This window comes from Oncorhynchus masou, unplaced genomic scaffold (assembly GCF_036934945.1).
Source record: "Oncorhynchus masou masou isolate Uvic2021 unplaced genomic scaffold, UVic_Omas_1.1 unplaced_scaffold_461, whole genome shotgun sequence".
NCBI classification, from domain to species: Eukaryota; Metazoa; Chordata; class Actinopteri; order Salmoniformes; family Salmonidae; genus Oncorhynchus; species Oncorhynchus masou.
The window spans coordinates 98,241-124,864 of record NW_027011005.1 but is presented as its reverse complement, the minus strand read 5'-3'; the positions used below and the strand labels follow the sequence as shown (position 1 = coordinate 124,864).

The following is a 26,624-nucleotide window of genomic DNA, read 5'->3' as shown; positions in this document are numbered from 1 at the left end:
TCTACTGGGCTGTAGTGTGTTATAGAGACTCTGGACTTAGTGCTGAGTGGGTGGTTCTACTGGACTGTAGTGTGTTATAGTGGTTCTCTGGACTTAGTGCTGAGTGGGTGGTTCTACTGGTCTGTAGTGTGTTATAGAGACTCTGGACTTAGTGCTGAGTGGGTGGTTCTACTGGGCTGTAGTGTGTTATAGAGACTCTGGACTTAGTGCTGAGTGGGTGGTTCTACTGGGCTGTAGTGTGTTATAGAGACTCTGGACTTAGTGCTGAGTGGGTGGTTCTACTGGGCTGTAGTGTGTTATAGAGACTCTGGACTTAGTGCTGAGTGGGTGGTTCTACTGGGCTGTAGTGTGTTATAGAGACTCTGGACTTAGTGCTGAGTGGGTGGTTCTACTGGGCTGTAGTGTGTTATAGAGACTCTGGACTTAGTGCTGAGTGGGTGGTTCTACTGGGCTGTAGTGTGTTATAGAGACTCTGGACTTAGTGCTGAGTGGGTGGTTCTACTGGGCTGTAGTGTGTTATAGAGACTCTGGACTTAGTGCTGAGTGGGGGTTCTACTGGGTTTTAGTGTGTTATAGAGACTCTGGACTTAGTGCTGAGTGGGTGGTTCTACTGGGCTGTAGTGTGTTATAGAGACTCTGGACTTAGTGCTGAGTGGGTGGTTCTACTGGGTTTTAGTGTGTTATAGAGACTCTGGACTTAGTGCTGAGTGGGGGTTCTACTGGGCTGTAGTGTGTTATAGAGACTCTGGACTTAGTGCTGAGTGGGTGGTTCTACTGGGTTGTAGTGTGTTATAGAGTCTCTGGACTTAGTGCTGAGTGGGTGGTTCTACTGGGCTGTAGTGTGTTATAGAGACTCTGGACTTAGTGCTGAGTGGGTGGTTCTACTGGGTTGTAGTGTGTTATAGAGAGCCAGCCAGTCAAATAAAAGGTCTCTCTCAAAAGCAGCATGGCCCTGCATAGCGTTACCATGGCGACACTAGTTACCGCACTCAGGGATGTGAGCCCGCCATTGTTGAGCAACAACACATAAATATACGTAAACACGCATGAATGCACACATGTACACACACACACACACACACACACACACACACACACACACACACCAACACAGGATTCACTCAAACAGACACTTGCTTTTCATGCTAAGGAAGCAAGTTGTACCTTGCCAGCTAACAGACAGTATATCACACAGGAAAGGCATTAGCATTACAACACACTACACTGAGTGGGCACAGACTGACCTATCCCACGAGCCAACAGGCAGGATGTCAAGAAGGCACCTCCCTAAGAGTACTCAGTCCTGTACATCTCTACACTAGATGATGGGATACTATTTTCCCAGCAGTACTCAGTCCTGTACATCTCTACACTAGATGATGGGATACTATTGTCCCAGCAGTACTCAGTCCTGTACATCTCTACACTAGATGATGGGATACTATTGTCCCAGCAGTACTCAGTCCTGTACATCTCTACACTAGATGATGGGATACTATTGTCCCAGCAGTACTCAGTCCTGTACATCTCTACACTAGATGATGGGATACTATTGTCCCAGCAGTACTCAGTCCTGTACATCTCTACACTAGATGATGGGATACTATTGTCCCAACAGTACTCAGTCCTGTACATCTCTACACTAGATGATGGGATACTATTGTCCCAACAGTACTCAGTCCTGTACATCTCTACACTAGATGATGGGATACTATTGTCCCAACAGTACTCAGTCCTGTACATCTCTACACTAGATGATGGGATACTATTGTCCCAACAGTACTCAGTCCTGTACATCTCTACACTAGATGATGGGATACTATTGTCCCAACAGTACTCAGTCCTGTACATCTCTACACTAGATGATGGGATACTATTGTCCCAGCAGTACTCAGTCCTGTACATCTCTACACTAGATGATGGGATACTATTGTCCCAACAGTACTCAGTCCTGTACATCTCTACACTAGATGATGGGACACTATTGTCCCTAACAGTACTCAGTCCTGTACATCTCTACACTAGATGATGGGATACTATTGTCCCAACAGTACTCAGTCCTGTACATCTCTACACTAGATGATGGGATACTATTTTCCCAACAGTACTCAGTCCTGTACATCTCTACACTAGATGATGGGATACTATTGTCCCAACAGTACTCAGTCCTGTACATCTCTACACTAGATGATGGGATACTATTGTCCCAACAGTACTCAGTCCTGTACATCTCTACACTAGATGATGGGATACTATTTTCCCAGCAGTACTCAGTCCTGTACATCTCTACACTAGATGATGGGATACTATTGTCCCAACAGTACTCAGTCCTGTACATCTCTACACTAGATGATGGGACACTATTGTTCACAGGATAGCTGCATTGTTACCATTGATAGATGTTCCTTAGCCATCGACTAACGGAGCCTGGTTACATAACAGGAGTGACTACTGCCTAGCAACCTGGCAGTAGGTCAGAGGCAGGGTGGTAGATGTCAGACTGGGAGAGATCAACCTGACAGTAGGTCAGAGGCAGGGTGGTAGATGACTGGGAGAGATCAACCTGACAGTAGGTCAGAGGCAGGGTGGTAGATGACTGGGAGAGATCAACCTGACAGTAGGTCAGAGGCAGGGTGGTAGATGTCAGACTGGGAGAGATCAACCTGACAGTAGGTCAGAGGCAGGGTGGTAGATGACTGGGAGAGAACAACCTGACAGTAGGTCAGAGGCAGGGTGGTAGATGTCAGACTGGGAGAGATCAACCTGACAGTAGGTCAGAGGCAGGGTGGTAGATGACTGGGAGAGATCAACCTGACAGTAGGTCAGAGGCAGGGTGGTAGATGACTGGGAGAGATCAACCTGACGGTAGGTCAGATGCAGGGTGGTAGATGTCAGACTGGGAGAGATCAACCTGACAGTAGGTCAGAGGCAGGGTGGTAGATGACTGGGAGAGATCAACCTGACAGTAGGTCAGAGGCAGGGTGGTAGATGACTGGGAGAGATCAACCTGACAGTAGGTCTGAGGCAGGGTGGTAGATGTCAGACTGGGAGAGATCAACCTGACAGTAGGTCAGAGGCAGGGTGGTAGATGTCAGACTGGGAGAGAACAACCTGACAGTAGGTCAGAGGCAGGGTGGTAGATGTCAGACTGGGAGAGAACAACCTGACAGTAGGTCAGAGGCAGGGTGGTAGATGTCAGACTGGGAGAGATCAACCTGACAGTAGGTCTGAGGCAGGGTGGTAGATGACTGGGAGAGATCAACCTGACAGTAGGTCAGAGGCAGGGTGGTAGATGTCAGACTGGGAGAGATCAACCTGACAGTAGGTCTGAGGCAGGGTGGTAGATGACTGGGAGAGATCAACCTGACAGTAGGTCAGAGGCAGGGTGGTAGATGTCAGACTGGGAGAGATCAACCTGACAGTAGGTCTGAGGCAGGGTGGTAGATGACTGGGAGAGATCAACCTGACAGTAGGTCAGAGGCAGGGTGGTAGATGACTGGGAGAGATCAACCTGACAGTAGGTCTGAGGCAGGGTGGTAGATGTCAGACTGGGAGAGATCAACCTGACAGTAGGTCAGAGGCAGGGTGGTAGATGTCAGACTGGGAGAGATCAACCTGACAGTAGGTCAGAAGCAGGGTGGTAGATGTCAGACTGGGAGAGAACAACCTGACAGTAGGTCAGAGGCAGGGTGGTAGATGTCAGACTGGGAGAGATCAACCTGACAGTAGGTCAGAGGCAGGGTGGTAGATGACTGGGAGAGATCAACCTGACAGTAGGTCAGAGGCAGGGTGGTAGATGACTGGGAGAGAACAACCTGACAGTAGGTCAGAGGCAGGGTGGTAGATGACTGGGAGAGATCAACCTGACAGTAGGTCAGAGGCAGGGTGGTAGATGACTGGGAGAGAACAACCTGACAGTAGGTCAGAGGCAGGGTGGTAGATGACTGGGAGAGAACAACCTGACAGTAGGTCAGAAGCAGGGTGGTAGATGACTGGGAGAGATTAACCTGACAGTAGGTCAGAGGCAGGGTGGTAGATGACTGGGAGAGATCAACCTGACAGTAGGTCAGAGGCAGGGTGGTAGATGTCTGGGGAGAACATCAGAAATACTCCAGAAGAATGGACGTTTTGTGGGGTTAGGTGCCAGTGACAAGACAGAGATATACTGTAGATGGTTGGTTGCTTCTATATGAGGGGGTTTATATAAGGTCTATATGAGGGGGTTTATATAAGGTCTATATGAGGGGGTTTATATAAGGTCTATATGAGGGGGTTTATATAAGGTCTATATGAGGGGGTTTATATAAGGTCTATATGAGGGGGTTTATATAAGGTCTATATGAGGGGGTTTATATAAGGTCTATATGAGGGGGTTTATATAAGGTCTATATGAGGGGGTTTATATAAGATCTATATGAGGGGGTTTATATAAGGTCTATATGAGGGGGTTTATATAAGGTCTATATGAGGGGGTTTATATAAGGTCTATATGAGGGGGTTTATATAAGGTCTATATGAGGGGGTTTATATAAGGTCTATATGAGGGGGTTTATATAAGGTCTATATGAGGGGGTTTATATAAGATCTATATGAGGGGGTTTATATAAGGTCTATATGAGGGGGTTTATATAAGGTCTATATGAGGGGGTTTATATAAGGTCTATATGAGGGGGTTTATATAAGGTCTATGTGAGGGGGTTTATATAAGGTCTTTTGAGGGGGTTTATATAAGGTCTATATGACTGGGGGTTTATATAAGGTCTATATGAGGGGGTTTATATAAGGTCTATATGAGGGGGTTTATATAAGGTCTATATGAGGGGGTTTATATAAGGTCTATATGAGGGGGTTTATATAAGGTCTATATGAGGGTGTTTATATAAGGTCTATATGAGGGGGTTTATATAAGGTCTATATGAGGGGGTTTATATAACGTCTATATGAGGGGGTTTATATAAGGTCTATATGAGGGGGTTTATATAAGGTCTATATGACGGGGTTTATATAAGATCTATATGAGGGGTTTATATAAGGTCTATATGAGGGGGTGTATATAAGGTCTATATGAGGGGGTTTATATAAGGTCTATATGAGGGGGTTTATATAAGGTCTATATGAGGGGGTTTATATAAGGTCTATATGAGGGGGTTTATATAAGGTCTATATGAGGGGGTTTATATAAGGTCTATATGAGGGGGTTTATATAAGGTCTATATGAGGGGTTTATATAAGGTCTATATGAGGGGGTTTATATAAGGTCTATATGAGGGGTTTATATAAGGTCTATGTGAGGGGGTTTATATAAGGTCTATATGAGGGGGTTTATATAAGGTCTATATGAGGGGGTTTATATAAGGTCTATATGAGGGGGTTTATATAAGGTCTATATGAGGGGGTTTATATAAGGTCTATATGAGGGGGTTTATATAAGGTCTATATGAGGGGGTTTATATAAGGTCTATATGAGGGGGTTTATATAAGGTCTATATGAGGGGGTTTATATAAGGTCTATATGAGGGGGTTTATATAAGGTCTATATGAGGGGGTTTATATAACGTCTATATGAGGGGGTTTATATAAGGTCTATATGAGGGGGTTTATATAAGGTCTATATGAGGGGGTTTATATAAGGTCTATATGAGGGGGTTTATATAAGGTCTATATGAGGGGGTTTATATAACGTCTATAAAGGTCTATATGAGGGGGTTTATATAAGGTCTATATGAGGGGGTTTATATAAGGTCTATATGAGGGGGTTTATATAAGTTCTATATGAGGGGGTTTATATAAGTTCTATATGAGGGGGTTTATATAAGGTCTATATGAGGGGGTTTATATAACGTCTATATGAGGGGGTTTATATAAGGTCTATATGAGGGGGTTTATATAAGGTCTATATGAGGGGGTTTATATAAGTTCTATATGAGGGGGTACTCCATGGAAGTGGATAAACTTGCATGTCAACTTTAATCATGTCGCCTGAGGGTAAATTAGAGAAATCATATTTAAATGGACTTGTATTTGCATATCCTTAATTAATGTCATAAATGTGAAGTATTGCATGAAGTGATTTCCCTTCCTGTCTGGGTGGGCTTCACTTCCAACTCAATCATCGACTCAATCATCAAGTTTGCGGACGACTCAACAGTGGTAGGCTTGATTACCAACAACGACGAGACGGCCTACAGGGAGGAGGTGAGGGCCCTCGGAGTGTGGTGTCAGGAAAATAACCTCACACTCAACGTCAACAAAACTAAGGAGATGATTGTGGACTTCAGGAAACAGCAGAGGGAGCACCCCCCTATCCACATCGATGGAACACTAGTGGAAAGGGTAGTAAGTTTTAAGTTCCTCGGCATACACATCACAGACAAACTGAATTGGTCCACTCACACAGACAGCATCGTGAAGAAGGCGCAGCAGCGCCTCTTCAACCTCAGGAGGCTGAAGAAATTCGGCTTGTCACCAAAAGCACTCACAAACTTCTACAGATGCACAATCGAGAGCATCCTGGCGGGCTGTATCACCGCCTGGTACGGCAACTGCTCCGCCCACAACCGTAAGGCTCTCCAGAGGGTAGTGAGGTCTGCACAACGCATCACCGGGGGCTAGCCACTTTAAACAATGCTACCTTATATAATGTTACTTACCCTACATTATTAATCTCATATGTATACGTATATACTGTACTCTATAGCATCTACTGTATCTTGCCTATGCCGCTCTGTACCATCACTCATTCATATATCTTTATGTACATATTCTTTATCCCCTTACACTGTGCATAATAAATTAGTTTTGGAATTGCTAGTTAGATTACTTGTTGGTTATTACTGCATTGTCGGAACTAGAAGCACAAGCATTTCGCTACACTCGCATTAACATCTGCTAACCATGTGTATGTGAGAAATACATTTTTATTTGATTTGATTTGATTTGATTCCTGTGTAATTGTGGTTTTCTTCCTGAGGAGTGGGGCAGGGGGGAGAGGTAGGGAGGAGGGGGGTGAGGAGGGATGAGGGTAGGGGTGAGGAGGGGGGATGGAGAAATGGAGGGTTGGAGGGAGGAGAGGGTAGGGCTGAGAAGGGGAGTTGAGGACTCACCCAACACCAGAAGCTCCACAGGGGCCTCATTCCTGCCCTCGAGGTCGTCAGAGATGATCACCTTACACAGGTAAACCCCACTGTCTCCCCACTGGAGCTCCCCGATACGCAGGTCAGCCTCTGGAGAAAGGGAGGGGGAGGAAGACAGACGATATTAAAAGAAAAGAAGTATCACGTCACTCTGTTAAACATCACTCTGTCAAACATCACTCTGTCAAACATCACCCTATCAAACATCACTCTGTTAAACATCACTCTGTCAAACATCACTCTGTTAAACATCACTCTGTCAAACATCACTCTGTCAAACATCACTCTGTCAAACATCACTCTGTTAAACATCACTCTGTCAAACATCACCCTATCAAACATCACTCTGTTAAACATCACTCTGTTAAACATCACTCTGTTAAACATCACCCTATCAAACATCACTCTGTTAAACATCACCCTGTTAAACATCACCCTATCAAACATCACTCTGTTAAACATCACTCTGTTAAACATCACTCTGTCAAACATCACTCTATCAAACATCACTCTGTTAAACATCACTCTGTTAAACATCACTCTGTCAAACATCACCCTATCAAACATCACTCTGTTAAACATCACTCTGTCAAACATCACTCTGTTAAACATCACCTATCAAACATCACTCTGTTAAACATCACCCTATCAAACATCACTCTGTTAAACATCACCCTATCAAACATCACTCTGTTAAACATCACTCTATTAAACATCACTCTGTTAAACATCACTCTGTTAAACATCACATCTAACACATCACTCTCTCAAACATCACATCACTCTGTTAAACATCACTTTGTCAAACATCTCTCTGTTAAATATCACTCTGTTAAACATCACTCTATCAAACATCACTCTGTTAAACATCACTCTGTTAAACATCACCCTATCAAACATCACTCTGTCAAACATCACTCTGTTAAACATCACATCTAACACATCACTCTGTCAAACATCACTCTGTCAAACATCACTCTGTTAAACATCACATCACTCTGTCAAACATCACTCTGTTAAACATCACTTTGTCAAAAATCACATCTAACACATCACTCTGTTAAACATCACTCTGTCAAACATCACTGTGTCAAACATCAAACATCACTCTGTCAAACATCACTCTGTCAAACATCACATCTAACACATCACTCTGTCAAACATCACATCACTCTGTCAAACATCACTCTGTCAAACATCACATCTAACACATCACTCTGTCAAACATCACTCTGTTAAACATCACTCTGTCAAACATCATCTGTTAAACATCACTCTGTCAAACATCACTCTGTTAAACATCACTCTGTCAAACAGCACATCTAACACATCACTCTGTCAAACAGCACTCTGTAAAACTACCTTACAACATTCCTTAACTTCCCATGTGAAGTCTCAAATACGTCACCTCGGGTTTCAACTGAGAATATAAATATCAAGATCGTCAAGGACAAGGAGGAACAGAGAAACAGGTTTGTTTTGGCCAGTTAGGCGGAGGAGGAGGGAACATTGTGTCTGACACAGTCCACGGAGGAGTTGTGTTGAGTGATAAACAGTAAAGGAGGTCGGGTGGACTCTGTGGAGGGAGACTTTCAGCAGACCAGTCAGTCCATTGTGAGGCGGACATGTAAACAGACCTATTTAAAGGACAGGAAGAGACCAGCATAATGAACAGCCTTTCCTGTTGGGGGTCGGGCTGGAGGTGGGGCTGTGGGTTAGGAGACTGCAAGTCTCAAATCCAAATCCTATGGACAACCAGAAAATAGTTTTTGGGATATCTATTAACATGCCACTGTATTGAACCCATTTGGTGCAGTTTATAATATTCCACTACTCTTTATTATGGACAATCGGTTCAGTACATGTCACTGCATTCTGTATCAGAAAGAAATCTGGGCCTTGAAGTCTCGTAGATCGACGCACTGCACTCTATTCGTTTATAAGTCCCTTCTGCATAAACCTCCGCTGTACCTTACCTCCATGTTAACTTACAGACGTATGAGATACCAGACCCGGTCTCAGGGAGGATCACTCTGGATATCACTCTGCAGATCACTCTGCAGATCACTCTGCAGATTACTCTGGAGATGACTCTGGATATCACTCTGCAGATCACTCTGGAGATGACTCTGGATATCACTCTGCAGATCACTCTGCAGATCACTCTGCGGATCACTCTGGAGATGACTCTGGATATCACTCTGCAGATCACTCTGGAGATGACTCTGGATATCACTCTGCAGATCACTCTGCAGATCACTCTGCAGATCACTCTGGAGATCACTCTGGATATCACTCTGCAGATCACTCTGGAGATCACTCTGGAGATCACTCTGCAGATCACTCTGCAGATCACTCTGGAGATCACTCTGCAGATCACTTTTTTGTAAAGTTTTTTTGCACCTTACTTGTGGAATCATCTCCAAGGCTCTCTAAAAGTGGGTGAATTGGTTCCTCAAGGACACTTCAAAAGGCTGATTAAAAACCTTTTTACTGAACAATGTGTTTAACTTTTCGTGTATTGATGTGAACATGATGTGTGTAGTGTATATTGATGTGTGTAGGGAATATTGATGTGTATAGTGTATATTGGTGTGTGTAGGGAATATTGATGTGTATAGTGTATATTGATGTGTATATTGATGTGTATAGTGTATATTGATGTGTATATTGTATATTGATGTGTATATTGATGTGTATATTGATGTGTATAGTGTATATTGATGTGTATATTGATGTGTATAGTGTATATTGATGTGTATAGTGTATATTGATGTGTATATTGATGTGTATATTGATGTGTGTAGTGTATATTGATGTGTATAGTGTATATTGATGTGTATAGTGTATATTGATGTGTGTAGTGTATATTGATGTGTATATTGATGTGTATATTGATGTGTATAGTGTATATTGGTGTGTGTAGGGAATATTGATGTGTATAGTGTATATTGGTGTGTGTAGGGAATATTGATGTGTATAGTGTATATTGATGTGTATATTGATGTGTATAGTGTATATTGATGTGTATATTGTATATTGATGTGTATATTGATGTGTATATTGATGTGTATAGTGTATATTGATGTGTATATTGATGTGTATAGTGTATATTGATGTGTATAGTGTATATTGATGTGTATATTGATGTGTGTAGTGTATATTGATGTGTATAGTGTATATTGATGTGTGTAGTGTATATTGATGTGTATATTGATGTGTATAGTGATGTGTATATTGATGTGTATATTGATGTGTATAGTGTATATTGATGTGCATATTGATGTGTGTAGTGTATATTGGTGTGTGTAGTGTATATTGATGTATATATTGATGTGTATATTGATGTGTATAGTGTATATTGATGTATATATTGATGTGTATATTGATGTGTATAGTGTATATTGATGTGTATATTGATGTGTATAGTGTATATTGATGTGTGTAGTGTATATTGATGTGTGTAGTGTATATTGATGTGTATATTGATGTGTATATTGATGTGTATATTGATGTGTATATTGATGTGTGTAGTGTATATTGATGTGCATATTGATGTGTGTAGTGTATATTGATGTGTGTAGTGTATATTGATGTGTATATTGATGTGTATAGTGTATATTGATGTGTGTAGTGTATATTGATGTGTATATTGATGTGTATAGTGTATATTGATGTCTGTAGTGTATATTGATGTGTATAGTGTATATTGATGTGTGTAGTGTATATTGATGTGGATATTGATGTGTATAGTGTATATTGATGTGTACATTGATGTGTATAGTGTATATTGATGTGTATAGTGTATATTGATGTGTATAGTGTATATTGGTGTGTGTAGTGTATATTGATGTGTATAGTGTGTATTGATGTGTATAGTGTATATTGATGTGTATAGTGTGTATTGATGTGTATAGTGTATATTGATGTGTATAGTGTATATTGATGTGTGTATTGATGTGTATAGTGTATATTGATGTGTGTATTGATGTGTATAGTGTATATTGATGTGTATATTGATGTGTACATTGATGTGTATAGTGTATATTGATGTGTATAGTGTATATTGATGTGTATAGTGTATATTGATGTGTATAGTGTATATTGATGTGTATAGTGTGTATTGATGTGTATAGTGTATATTGATGTGTATAGTGTATATTGATGTGTATATTGATGTGTATATTGATGTGTATAGTGTATATTGATGTGTATATTGATGTGTATAGTGTATATTGATGTATATATCCCCCCACCCCCCCATCCCCTCCTCCATCCCCCATCCCCTCCTCCATCCCGCCATCCCCTCCTCCATCCTTACTCTACAGGTTCTTGGAACAAGGTAGGAAGTTCAATGTGTTTGTGCCCACTCCAGGGTTCACCAGAGGAGCCAAACCATTAAGGCTGACTTCACAGTGAACAGACAGAGAGAGAGAGAGAGAGCTCCTTTTGAAGTGCCCCACATCAGAGAGAGACAGATGGAGAGAGAGAACAGAGAGAGCTCCTTTTAAAGAGCCTCACGTCAGAGAGAGACAGAGAGGGAAAGATGGAGAGAGAACAGAGAGAGAGAGAACAGAGAGAGAGAACAGAGAGAGAGAGAGAGAGAGAGAGAGACAGAGAGAGAGAGATGTGAGAGAGAGAGAGAACAGAGAGAGAGAGAGAGAGAGACAGAGAGAGAGAGAGAGGTGTGAGGGAGAGGACAACATTAAAGCACAGCAATGTGGGAAAAAAATCCTCTTTTGTCCATCTGGTCACAGGAGAAGAGAGGGATTGATTCTTATCCCTGATTTACAGCTCAATAAATCTGGAGTCCACTTGCAGGTCCAAAAAAAGGGAACTCTTTTCCCCCTCTCTCTCTCCCTCTCCCTCTCCCTCTGTCTCCCTCTCTCTCTCTGTCTCCCTCTCTCTCTCTGTCTCCCTCTCTCTCTCTGTCTCCCTCTCCGTCCCTCCCTCTCCCTCTCTCTGTCTCCCTCTCCGCCCCTCTCTCTCTCACCGCAGCACTCTCTCTCTGTCTCTCTGTCTCCCTCTCTGCCCCTCTCTCTCTCTCTGCAGCACTCTCTCTCTGTCTCTCTGTCTCCCTCTCTGCCCCCCTCTCTCTCTCTGCAGCTCTCTCTCTCTCTCTCTCTCTCTCTCTCCACCCCTCGCTCTCTCTCTCTCCACCCCTCGCTCTCTCTCTCTGCAGCTCTCTCTCTCTCTCTGCAGCTCTCTCTGCAGCTCTCTCTCTCCTCTCTCTCTCTCCACCTCTCTCTCTCTCTCTGCAGCTCTCTCTCTCTCTGTTTCCCTCTCCGCCCCCCTCTCTCTCTGTCTCCCTCTCCGCCTCTCTCTCTCTCCATCTTTCCCTCCTCTCTCTCTCTCTCCTCTCCCTCTTACTCTATCCATCTCTATCTTTCTCTCTCGCTCTCTTTCCCTGTCTGCTCACCGATGCCTGAGTCTAAAGCGGCTATCAGAGTCCAAAACGTGTATGCGTACACACAGCAGTGTTCTAGAATGTCGGACCGTTGACTTTCATACTTTGAATTCTTAGCGTGGCTCAAGCAATTTCTCCAACTGTCAACCCATTAAAACGCATAGAGGATGAGAACGCAGAGCCGCGTTGGCTGGGGATTGTGGGGAGGTGCCTGTTCGGGCTGAGCGTCCCCCACGTAGCTACGTCACAATGGGACGCCGGACTATCACGTCTCTTCCTATTCATCACCCTGCCTGTCCTCCACAACACCCTCTTAGTGTCTCTTCAGAGGACCTCACAACACGCATGTGGGTGGGTGCATGTCAACGTGTGTGTTACGGAAGAAGTGTGTTGAGAAGAGAGGCAGCCTTGTGACCTGTCTGTGACCTCAACCACCTGTGACCTTTATGATCTTTATTTTGATCTGCTGGACCTGACCAGCCTCCCTGGACAACTAGTCCTCCTGATGTAATAACATCATCAACAACACTAGTGACATGTATTTATCTAGAGGACCTGACCAGCCTCCCTGGACATCTAGTCCTCCTGATGTATTAGCATCATCAACAACACTAGTGACATGTCATTTATCTAGAGGACCTGACCAGCCTCCCTGGACATCTAGTCCTCCTGATGTATTAGCATCATCAACAACACTAGTGACATGTCATTTATCTAGAGGACCTGACCAGCCTCCCTGGACATCTAGTCCTCCTGATGTATTAGCATCATCAACAACACTAGTGACATGTCATTTATCTAGAGGACCTGACCAGCCTCCCTGGACATCTAGTCCTCCTGATGTAATAATTCATCAACAACACTAGTGACATGTCATTTATCTAGAGGACCTGACCAGCCTCCCTGGACATCTAGTCCTCCTGATGTAATAGCATCATCAACAACACTAGTGACATGTCATTAATCTAGAGGACCTGGCCAGCCTCCCTGAACATCTAGTCCTCCTGATGTATTAACATCATCAACAACACTAGTGACATGTCATTTATCTAGAGGACCTGACCAGCCTCCCTGGACATCTAGTCCTCCTGATGTAATAGCATCATCAACAACACTAGTGACATGTCATTTATCTAGAGGACCTGGCCAGCCTCCCTGGACATCTAGTCCTCCTGATGTATTAGCATCATCAACAACACTAGTGACATGTCATTTATCTAGAGGACCTGGCCAGCCTCCCTGGACAACTAGTCCTCCTGATGTATTAGCATCATCAACAACACTAGTGACATGTCATTTATCTAGAGGACCTGACCAGCCTCCCTGGACATCTAGTCCTCCTGATGTAATTGCATCATCAACAACAGTAGTATTGAGTGCCATGTCTTACTGTTGATGATAGTAATATCTCTGCCCTTGTAGTGCTCGGCCAGGGTGACGGAGGATCCGGTGACGGAGGCCACCACGCGGACGGTGCGGCTAGAATCGGAGCAGTCTAGATGGGACGAGGAGTCCCTTACCCCCAGGCCCTCCGGGAAGCTGAAGGCGTCGCGGGTGCGGTCGCGGCAGTAAGACTTGTACCACCATTGGATCACAGGCGTCTGGGTGGACATGCTGGAGTATTGACACGGCAGGACCACCGACTGGAACAGAGTGGCATACTTCTTGTCTTCACGAGAGGAGACCTGGATGGCTGAGCTTGATGGGAGATCTGGTGGAGAGAGAGAGAGAGAGAGAGAGAGAGAGAGGAGAGAGAGAGAGAGAGAGAGAGAGAGAGACAGAGAGAGACAGAGAGAGAGAGAGAGAGAGAGAGAGAGAGAGGGAGAGAGAGAGAAAGAGAGAGAGACAGAGACAGAGACAGAGACAGAGACAGAGAGAGAGAGCGAGAGAGAGAGAGAAAGGAGAGAGAGAGAGAGAGAAAGGGAGAGAGAGAGAGAGAGACAGAGACAGAGACAGAGAGAGAGAGACAGACAGACAGACAGACAGACAGACAGACAGACAGACAGACAGACAGACAGACAGACAGACAGAGACAGAGACAGAGAGAGAGAGGAGTCACTAATTGCCATTTCAAGGAGATGACATCTTAGCACAAACAGATCTGGGACCTGGCTAGCTGGCAGTGTCACTGTGAACAGACATATAGAGACATCCCCAGATCAGCAGCGTGGCCCTGTCCGCCCTCCTACATTTACCACGAGACCAGCACTTCAGACCAACCGGTAATTACATCATCTAGTGAATGTTCACCTCCAGCCTCACAAAGCTCCTAAAACACAGTTAAATACAACCTTACTGTTACCATCAATGTGAAATAGAGCAAGAGTAGGCTAGTCTGACTGTAACGTCTCTCGTCATGTGTTCATGATTCTTTATTACTCAAAAACACTCTAACAAAATAACAAAGTGAAAAAACAAAACAGTTCTGTCATGTGCACACACTAAACAGAAATAACTACCCACAAAACACAGATGGGAAAAAGGCTGCCCAAGTATGATTCCCAATCAGAGACAACGATAGACAGCTGCCTCTGATTGGGAACCACATTCGGCCAAAAACAAAGAAATAGAAAACATAGAAATAATGAAACTAGAATGCCCACCCTAGTCACACCCTGGCCTAACTAAAATAGAGAATAAAAGCCTCTCTAATACCAGGGCGTGACAGTACCCCCAAAGGTGCGGACTCCGGCCGCAAAACCTGCCTCTAAAGGGGTGGGTCCGGGTGGGCATCCCTTACGGCGGTGTCTCCGGTGCGGGATGTAGATCCCCCTCCGCCCGCAGATCCCTCCGCTTTGGTGGCGGACCTGGTGCATGGACTTTCACTGGAGGAACCGGGTCGCAGATCCTCGCCGGAGGCTCCGGACTGGGAACCGTCGCTGCAGGCTCTGGACTGGGGACCGTCGCTGCAGGTTCCGGACTGGGGACCGTCGCTGCAGGTTCCGGACTGGGGACCGTCGCTGGAGGCTCTGGACTGGGGACCGTCGCTGCAGGTTCCGGACTGGGGACCGTCGCTGCAGGTTCCGGACTGGGGACCGTCTCTGGAGGCTCTGGACTGGGGACCGTCGCTGGAGGCTCCGGACTGGGGACCGTCGCTGCAGGCTCCGGACTGGGGACCGTCGCAGCAGGCTCCGGACTGGGGACAGTCGCTGGAGGCTCTGGACTGGGGACCGTCGCAGCAGGCTCCGGACTGGGGACCGTCGCTGGAAGCTCCGGACTGGGGACAGTCGCTGGAGGTCCGGACTGGGGACCGTCGCTGCAGGCTCTGGACTGGGGACCGTCGCAGCAGGCTCCGGACTGGGGACCGTCGCTGGAAGCTCCGGACTGGGGACAGTCGCTGGAGGCTCTGGACTAGGGACCGTCGCAGCAGGCTCCGGACTGGGGACCGTCGCTGGAAGCTCCGGACTGGGGACAGTCTCTGGAGGCTCTGGACTGGGGACCGTCGCTGCAGGCTCCGGACTGGGGACCGTCGCTGCAGGCTCTGGACTGGGGACCGTCGCAGCAGGCTCCGGACTGGGGACCGTCGCTGCAGGCTCCGGACTGGGGACCGTCGCTGCAGGCTCCGGACTGGGGACCGTCGCTGGAAGCTCCGGACTGGGGACAGTCGCTGGAGGTCCGGACTGGGGACCGTCGCAGCAGGCTCCGGACTGGGGACCGTCGCTGGAAGCTCCGGACTGGGGACCGTCGCTGCAGGCTCCGGACTGGGGACCGTCGCTGCAGGCTCTGGACTGGGGACCGTCGCTGCAGGCTCCGGACTGGGGACCGTCGCTGCAGGCTCCGGACTGGGGTCCGTCGCTGCAGGCTCCGGACTGGGGTCCGTCGCTGCAGGCTCCGGACTGGGGACCGTCGCTGGAAGCTCCGGACTGGGGACAGTCGCTGGAGGTCCGGACTGGGGACCGTCGCTGGAGGCTCTGGACTGGGGACCGTCGCTGCAGGCTCCGGACTGGGGACAGTCGCTGGAAGCTCCGGACTGGGGACAGTCGCTGGAGGTCCGGACTGGGGACCGTCGCTGGAGGCTCTGGACTGTGGACCGTCGCTGCAGGCTCTGGACTGGGGACCGTCGCTGGAGGCTCTGGACTGGGGACCGTCGCTGGAGGCTCTGGACTGGGGACCGTCGCTGGAGGCTCCGTACTGGGACCGTTGCTGGAGGCTCTGGACTGGGGACCGTCGCTGCAGGCTCTGGACTGGGGACCGTCGCTGGAGGCTCTGGACTGGGGACCGTCGCTGGAGGCTCTGGACTGGGGACCGTCGCTGGAGGCTCCGGACTGGGACCGTTGCTGGAGGCTCTGGACCGCGGATCAACGCTGGAGGCTTCGTGCCATGGATTATCACTGGAGGCTTCGTGCCATGGATCATCACAGGAGGCTTTGTGCCATGGATCATCACTGGAGGCTTCATGCCATGGATCATCACTGGACGCTTCGTGCCATGGATCATCACTGGAGGCTTCATGCCATGGATCATCACTGGACGCTTCGTGCCATGGATCATCACTGGAGGCTTCATGCCATGGATCATCACTGGACGCTTCGTGCCATGGATCATCACTGGAGGCTTCATGCCATGGATCATCACTGGAGGCTTCGTGCCATGGATCATCACTGGAGGCTTCATGCCATGGATCATCACTGGACGCTTCGTGCCATGGATCATCACTGGAGGCTTCATGCCATGGATCATCACTGGACGCTTCGTGCCATGGATCATCACTGGAGGCTTCATGCCATGGATCATCACTGGAGGCTTCGTGCCATGGATCATCACTGGAGGCTTCGTGCCATGGATCATCACTGGAGTACGTGGAGCCGGAACAGGTCTCACCGGACTGAGGAGACGTACTGGAAGCCTGGTACATGGAGCTGCCACAACGCATCCTGGCTGGATACCCACTTTAGCTCAGTGAGTGTGGAGAGCTGCCACAGGACGCACTGGGCTAGGAAGGCGCACTGGAGGCATAGTGCGTAGAGCCAGCGCAGGACACACTGGACCGTGGAGGCACACCGGAGGTCTGGAGCACAGAGCCTCTCTATGGCCAGAGCGTGACACTGACTGCGTGTAGTGGAGGTGAGTTGGACTCGTGCTCTCGTGATGAGGCAGCCCTGCGTGCGACGCCATTATCAGTATCGCCCTCAGGAGGTTTCCCACCTGTGACATGAGGTTCTGAGGCTGGAACTGGGCCAGTCAGAAGAAGAGCCTTCATCTCTCCTAGACCTAGACTGTGTTAACTATGTCTGCTTGGATACGGGACTTGACGGGACCGCTGAAGTCTACTTGTCTCCTTGTTTGGGAAAGAGGAGCAGAGGTGGTTTCATCCTCAACAGGTATCTGTACGGTCAGCGTCAGGCGCAGGCTGGAGCCGAGGCTACTGAAAGGTTTTCATGAACCTCAGAAAGAGAAATCAGAGTTTCTCAGGATCTGTTCCAATTCAATTGCTGTCTGTACAATTGAACACGGCCTGTGTCCCAAATGGCACCCTATTTAGTGCCCTACTTTTGACCAGGGCCCATATGTCTCAAAAGTAGTGCACTATGTAGGGAATAGGGTACCATTTGGGATGAAGAAATAGCATTTCTGCAGTAGAGCAGACTGTCATTTTAATAGGCAATCTGACTCAACAAAATGAACAGAATTATATGTTGCTGGTGTGGTAATCTTTCATTTTAAATAGCAGTTACCCAGGTTTACCAGTGTGGTGATTGAGTAAACCCCCCCACACTTAACACAAGTGGTCACTATGACCACAGTCTCAAAGCCTAAAAACATAAAAACAGCTGATTCACTCTGTCTGTATCTGATTGTTAGAATTATTATGAATAAATAATGTCCCCATTTCAAATAGAATTGTAACTAAGTAAACTTATACTCTGTTTTATTATATCTGATTAACAATAAGAGTTCATAAGAAGGGATTGTGTGACACGGACAAGGAGTAATAAAAGTTAATGAACACCATTCCAACGAGGCAGAAAGGAATGGGTTGTGGGTTAAGTAAACAGATAAGGTAGTTAACCTCTGGTTGAACTGACGAAACTGAGCTCTGTGGTGTTTTAGAAAAGGCAGTGAGGGCATTCCTAGATTCTGTTAATTACAACTGTCAGCTAAGTGGTGACCGATAATGTTGAGGAGTCAAAAAGTTAATTCAGTTGTGTTGTGTGTCCTGTGTATGTGCTGGGGGGGTCAGAATGAGTGTTGTGTGTCCTGTGTATGTGCTGGGGGGGGGTCAGAATGAGTGTTGTGTGTCCTGTGTATGTGCTGGGGGGGGGGGGGGGGGTCAGAATGAGTGTTGTGTGTCCTGTGTATGTGCTGGGGGGGGGGGGGTCAGAATGAGTGTTGTGTGTCCTGTGTATGTGCTGGGGGGGGGTCAGAATGAGTGATGTGTGTCCTGTGTATGTGCTGGGGGGGGGGTCAGAATGAGTGTTGTGTGTCCTGTGTATGTGCTGGGGGGGGGTCAGAATGAGTGTTGTGTGTCCTGTGTATGTGCTGGGGGGGGGTCAGAATGAGTGTTGTGTGTCCTGTGTATGTGTGCTGGGGGGGTCAGAATGAGTGTTGTGTGTCCTGTGTATGTGCTGGGTATGTGGGGGGGGTCAGAATGAGTGTTGTGTGTCCTGTGTATGTGTTGGGGGGGGGGGGGGTCAGAATGAGTGTTGTGTGTCCTGTGTATGTGCTGGGGGGGGGGGTCAGAATGAGTGTTGTGTGTCCTGTGTATGTGCTGGGGGGGGGGGGTCAGAATGAACTCAGAATGAACCTTTAAAGTTTCCTTTGACCCTGTCTGGAGGAGGAGATTCATTTTAGGAGCAATGAAATGAAATTATTGAAATGGCTGGTCTGCGTCTATTTTATGCAAACAAGAATCTTACAAATTCTCATAAAATAGATTAAGGGTTTACAATTAATGAAAACACATTGGCATAAGTAAATTACAGTAACAATGATTCACTGAGTTTATTTGATATGATTCTGAACAGAATGTAGCAGAGGTGGTTCAGTGGTTCATGATGAGGAACCTGATTCACTCTGTCTGTATCTGACTCACTGAGTTCAGCTGATATGATTCTGAACAGAATGTAGCAGAGGTGGTCCAGTGGTTCATGATGAGGTACCTGATTCACTCTGTCTGTATCTGACTCACTGAGTTCAGCTGATATGATTCTGAACAGAATGTAGCAGAGGTGGTTCAGTGGTTCATGATGAGGAACCTGATTCACTCTGTCTGTATCTGACTCACTGAGTTCAGCTGATATGATTCTGAACAGAATGTAGCAGAGGTGGTTCAGTGGTTCATGATGAGGAACCTGATTCACTCTGTCTGTATCTGACTCACTGAGTTCAGCTGATATGATTCTGAACAGAATGTAGCAGAGGTGGTCCAGTGGTTCATGATGAGGTACCTGATTCACTCTGTCTGTATCTGACTCACTGAGTTCAGCTGATATGATTCTGAACAGAATGTAGCAGAGGTGGTTCAGTGGTTCATGATGAGGAACCTGAAGACTAGCGTTCGCTCTCAGAGTTCATGTCTAGGATCAAGCTCAGGGGACAAATGTCTAGGATCAAGCTCAGGGGATTCCAGTGTTGTGGTGACTAGACTAGTTCAAACCCAGTTGGTTAATAAGCTCTGAACCCGACAGATCTCATGAGCAGGAGCTTGATAACACAGCTGGACAGTCCAGTCAATCAGCAGGTGATGACCTGAAAACACACACGCCTAAAAACATCTGTGTCTGCTAAGTGTGTGTGTGTGTGTGTGTGTGTGTGTGTGTGTGTGTGTGTGTGTGTGTGTGTGTGTGTGTGTGTGTGTGTGTGTGTGTGTGTGTGTGTGTGTGTGTGTGTGTGTGTGTGGTGTGTGTGTGGTGTTTCTCTGAATAGGCAGTGGGAGGTGAGGTCAGTGAACAATTGTGGTCTGAAATGGAACCGTGCGCAGAGAGGGAGAGATGGGGGATGGGTAGCTTCATTTAATCATGTCCTGTATGTTTGTGTGTGTGTGTGTGTGTGTGTGTGTGTGTGTGTGTGTGTGTGTGTGTGTGTGTGTGTGTGTGTGTGTGTGTGTGTGTGTGTGTGTGTGTGTGTGTGTGTGTGTGTGTGTGTGTTAGACAGTAGAGTTGTCACATTCTCCCAAACCACTTCATGAAACAGGGAACTTCTGGATGAGCCAGCAATAAAACAGTAACAGCTTCCATAACATTACTAGAACATTCCCGTAACATTACTAGAACATTCCCGTAACATTACTAGAACATTCCCATAACATTACTAGAACATTCCCATAACATTACTAGAACATTCCCGTAACATTACTAGAACATTCCCATAACATTACTAGAACATTCCCGTAACATTACTAGAACATTCCCGTAACATTACTAGAACATTCCCATAACATTACTAGAACATTCCCATAACATTGCTAGAACATTCCCATAACATTACTAGAACATTCCCATAACATTACTAGAACATTCCCATAACATTGCCATAACATTCCCAGCAGCAGAAAGTGAAACAACAGGAAAGTCAGTAGGGTCTTTCAGAGGATTGAGAGCTACTGGGAACACAGGCTTTATTAGTTTCCAGGGAAACCACCTCAGGAGGGGAGCAGAGACAGGGGTGGTTTATTTTATTAGTTCATCTTCAGAAGAGCCCTACGGAGTCTAGAGAAGAGCCCTACGGAGTCTACAGAAGAGCCCTACAGAGTCTACAGAAGAGCACTACCGAGTCTACAGGAGTGGTCTACGGGAGGGTTTAGAGGGGAGAGGAGCTGAGCTGTTTCAGACACACACACGGAGCGAGAGAGAGATTAAAGAGAGAGAGAGAGAGAGATGGGAGAGATCGGTTGGTGTGTAGTCGGCTACATTCCTCACACCGCAGGCCACAGCACTTCAGGAGAGCAGGGAAAGAAAGGAGGGGGGAAGGGAGGAGAGGAGAGGAGAGGCAGGGAGCAGAAGTCCACTTCAGTTTGAAAGTTGCACATGCTGCTAGTCTATGGACCTGTGGTAACCCTCAAACACCTGCTGCTAGTCTATGGACCTGTGGTAACCCTCAAACACCTGCTGCTAGTCTATGGACCTGTGGTGACCCTCAAACACCTGCTGCTAGTCTAAGGACCTGTGGTGACCCTCAAACACCTGCTGCTAGTCTAAGGACCTGTGGTGACCCTCAAACACCTGCTGCTAGTCTAAGGACCTGTGGTGACCCTCAAACACCTGCTGCTAGTCTAAGGACCTGTGGTGACCCTCAAACACCTGCTGCTAGTCTAAGGACCTGTGGTGACCCTCAAACACCTGCTGCTAGTCTAAGGACCTGTGGTGACCCTCAAACACCTGCTGCTAGTCTAAGGACCTGTGGTAACCCTCAAACACCTGCTGCTAGTCTCAGGACCTGTGGTGACCCTCAAACACCTGCTGCTAGTCTTAGGACCTGTGGTGACCCTCAAACACCTGCTGCTAGTCTAAGGACCTGTGGTGACCCTCAAACACCTGCTGCTAGTCTAAGGACCTGTGGTGACCCTCAAACACCTGCTGCTAGTCTAAGGACCTGTGGTGACCCTCAAACACCTGCTGCTAGTCTAAGGACCTGTGGTGACCCTCAAACACCTGCTGCTAGTCTAAGGACCTGTGGTGACCCTCAAACACCTGCTGCTAGTCTAAGGACCTGTGGTGACCCTCAAACACCTGCTGCTAGTCTCAGGACCTGTGGTGACCCTCAAACACCTGCTGCTAGTCTCAGGACCTGTGGTGACCCTCAAACACCTGCTGCTAGTCTAAGGACCTGTGGTGTCCCTCAAACAGCTCCTGCTACCTAAGAGGACATTTTAAACACAGAGCTGGAGAAATCTACAAATCGACACTTCTCTATATAACTACATAATCAAAAAGGAGTATTGTAGCCTACATTAGACAACTTGAACTGAGGGATAGAATCTATAATCTATAGGTTTATCATTTCTAAAAAACTAAACGATTACAAAATATTATTCCCTATCTGTAATATACCATTTTTTCAAACTTACCTGTAATTATTTGATTAATTCATTAATGGATACTACAACTCCAATGTACGCTATTGTACACTGATTGAAGTCAGCCCTTCCTAATCCGTGACCTATAAACTTCCCTTCACATTATTCACACTTGGCTGAGTACCATGGGACCAACAGAAGCCAGTCTACAGCCGCCAGACCAGTGCTACCTTCATTGCGCTGCACCAAGCAAGTCACACAACAAAGCTCATGCTTCTATCCCTCGTGATGTTGAAATCAAACGGTCTGCATTTCAAATCCGTTACTTTGTATCGTTTACGGGCTACACAAGTCTTCTACTGTAGGCCTACGTGACTGTAACTTGAAAGTAAATTACGTTATTTTTCTTTGAAGGCTACAATGTATCGTTCTTTCCTGACATGTTTCACTTGGTAAATCCTGTGCAAAAACCAAAACATCAACCAATTTTTAATTTTCTGTTAGAAATCAGAACGAGGGCAGGTTCGAGACGAGAACACAAACATCTTTAAAAGTAAAAGAAGTGAGGAGAAAACTCAACATAATAAAGTTGTTTATTAACCTGTTACACTGCTAGGTTGGCGCGTTAGTCAGTAAAAGTTATATACATCTTCATCACATACCTGTCAGGAATAGTACAGGAATCCACCATCTCAGCAACAAACACATCTTCCATACCAAAGCATTTGCGTTTCGAGAAGTCCTGTGTACATGTTCTCCTCGCCTTTTCCGCCTCATTCCTCAAACCGCTATTCGGAGCGCCTCGCTCTACCCGAGTATGACGGGATTGTAACGCTCCTTGCTCTACCCGAGTATAACGGGACTGTACAGGTCCTGGTTCTTCCCGAGTATAACGGGACTGTACCGTTAGAGAAATGGGTGGTGCATGCGCGGTTTGGTCCTTTTGAGGAGGGGGGGGGGGGAGGGGCGTTCATTTAAAAGTGACTCAAGCATCTTTACATGTTGTGGCCAATGGGACTGTGTCTATATTGGTCATTCTTGAATTGTGGTGATACATTTTGATCAGTGACTTTAGCATCATGTAAAAGCACTTAAAAATGAGAAAAACATAACAAGTAATACATTTTTCGTTTATTACAGTTATTTAATAAGAAAACATATGTAAGTAATTTATACTACAAACATATTTCGTATGCATTGTAGAAACTACTAGGGGATAACAGGTTGGCTTGTCCTACTGGTTATGTGTAGCGGTGTAGTGACATGTTTCAAACATTTGCTGATATCTATCTATCATTTTAAATGCTAGACATTGAAACAAAATGATGTAATATATTGCCTACATCAATAAAAACAAATGATATTATTACTAGTATAATGTGTGTCCCTCAATTTTATGTCACTGGTGTTAGCGCCTTGAAAATCACTGATTACAAAGATATACAAGGACCTTGAGCTCCGGTGGAAAACTGTTATCAGGGGAGGAGTCTGTTATCGGGGAAGGGGTCTATATTAAGGACCTGGGGGTCTATATTATCTGGGGAGGAGTCTGTTACTGGGGGAGGGGTCTATATTATCAGGGGAGGAGTCTGTTATCGGGGAAGGGGTCTATATTATCGGGGGAGGGGGTCTATATTATCTGGGGAGGAGTCTGCTACCGGGGGAGGGGTCTATATTATCAGGGGAGGAGTCTGTTATCGGGGGAGGGTTCTATATTAATGAACAGATGAGCAAAACACGTCCTTTTATTATGTCATAGATTTGAGGATTCCATTGATCACGTGTTGTGTCTGAATCCAGTGTTACTTGGTGTTGGTCCATTTGAATGACGCTAAGTAACATTGTGAGCTTAATCATATCACTAATATCACTAATAATTTCACTAATCATATCACTTCAGTAAGTCATTTTTTAAAGGATTGATGACTATAGATTTCAGCATTTGTGGCCTCCAGTTCAGAAAATCATAATTTACCTAAAATGTCTCATTGTTGTTTACGTCATTGGTGTTGATGCTCCTACAGGTGGAACAATGTCATCATACTGGTAAAAACTACGAAAAGACATTAAGCTCCATTAGTTGATTTAGAATAGATGTACCCAAATACATTTAAATAAAAACACATCTAGAAAAATACAGCTACATTTTTCCAAAATGCCCAAATGACACCTAAATTCAAGAACAACACCTAGTATCTTAGTGTGGTGGATATAAACTGGTGTTTTATTAGAAATCAATTGAATATTATATTTTCATTTAGCAATGCCTCTTAGACGATGGGGGAAAGACAGCGAAAGGAGAATAAAGGAGCCCACTGGACACAAACTGGTTGAATCAACGTTGTTTAAATGTAATCCAGTCACCAGAGTACTTCTTCATAGGCTAGGGACTGGACACAAACTGGTTGAATTAACGTTGTTTAAATGTAATCCAGTCACCAGAGTACTTCTTCATAGGCTAGGGACTGGACACAAACTGGTTGAATTAACGTTGTTTAAATGTAATCCAGTCACCAGAGAAGTTCTTCATAGGCTAGGGACTGGACACAAACTGGTTGAATCAACGTTGTTTAAATGTAATCCAGTCACCAGAGTAGTTCTACATAGGCTAGGGACTGGACACAAACTGGTTGAATCAACGTTGTTTAAATGTAATCCAGTCACCAGAGAAGTTCTTCATAGGCTAGGACTGGACACAAACTGGTTGAATCAACGTTGTTTAAATCTTAATCCAGTCACCAGAGAAGTTCTTCATAGGCTAGGGACTGGACACAAACTGGTTGAATCAACGTTGTTTAAATGTAATCCAGTCACCAGAGAAGTTCTTCATAGGCTAGGGACTGGACACAAACTGGTTGAATCAACGTTGTTTAAATGTAATCCAGTCACCAGAGAAGTTCTTCATAGGCTAGGGACTGGACACAAACTGGTTGAATCAACGTTGTTTAAATGTAATCCAGTCACCAGAGAAGTTCTTCATAGGCTAGGGACTGGACACAAACTGGTTGAATCAACGTTGTTTAAATGTAATCCAGTCACCAGAGAAGTTCTTCATAGGCTAGGGACTGGACACAAACTGGTTGAATCAACGTTGTTTAAATGTAATCCAGTCACCAGAGAAGTTCTTCATAGGCTAGGGACTGGACACAAACTGGTTGAATCAACGTTGTTTAAATGTAATCCAGTCACCAGAGAAGTTCTTCATAGGCTAGGGACTGGACACAAACTGGTTGAATCAACGTTGTTTAAATGTAATCCAGTCACCAGAGAAGTTCTTCATAGGCTAGGGACTGGACACAAACTGGTTGAATCAACGTTGTTTAAATGTAATCCAGTCACCAGAGAAGTTCTTCATAGGCTAGGGACTGGACACAAACTGGTTGAATCAACGTTGTTTAAATGTAATCCAGTCACCAGAGAAGTTCTTCATAGGCTAGGGACTGGACACAAACTGGTTGAATCAACGTTGTTTAAATGTAATCCAGTCACCAGAGAACTTCTTCATAGGCTAGGGACTGGACACAAACTGGTTGAATCAACGTTGTTTAAATGTAATCCAGTCACCATAGAAGTTCTTCATAGGCTAGGGACTGGACACAAACTGGTTGAATCAACGTTGTTTAAATGTAATCCAGTCACCAGAGAAGTTCTTCATAGGCTAGGGACTGGACACAAACTGGTTGAATCAACGTTGTTTAAATGTAATCCAGTCACCAGAGAAGTTCTTCATAGGCTAGGGACTGGACACAAACTGGTTGAATCAACGTTGTTTAAATGTAATCCAGTCACCAGAGAAGTTCTTCATAGGCTAGGGACTGGACACAAACTGGTTGAATCAACGTTGTTTAAATGTAATCCAGACACCAGAGTAGTTCTTCATAGGCTAGGGACTGGACAAGCCCTTAGCCTGATTGTAGGCTCAGTAGGCTGAATACCACAACTTGTTCAAGATAGCATGCAAAGAACACAGGAGATCTTTTGGAGAGATCTTCACAATTGCTGTAATAATCTGTGCAGAATCGCAAACAGCGTTGATCAGTTGCATTATGTGCTTTTGATGTAATCTCAACTGTAATCCAGGTCTTTTGGTTGTGTTATTAGATGAAGCGCAGTCTAATGATCAAATTAA

General features: G+C 45.6%; 1 pseudogene; it reads right to left on the bottom strand.

Moving 5' to 3' along the window:
- Positions 1-23,390, bottom strand: part of LOC135535216 (immunoglobulin-like domain-containing receptor 2) — a 91,159-nt pseudogene extending 67,769 nt beyond the window's left edge.
- Positions 23,391-26,624: the final 3,234 nt, after the last annotated feature.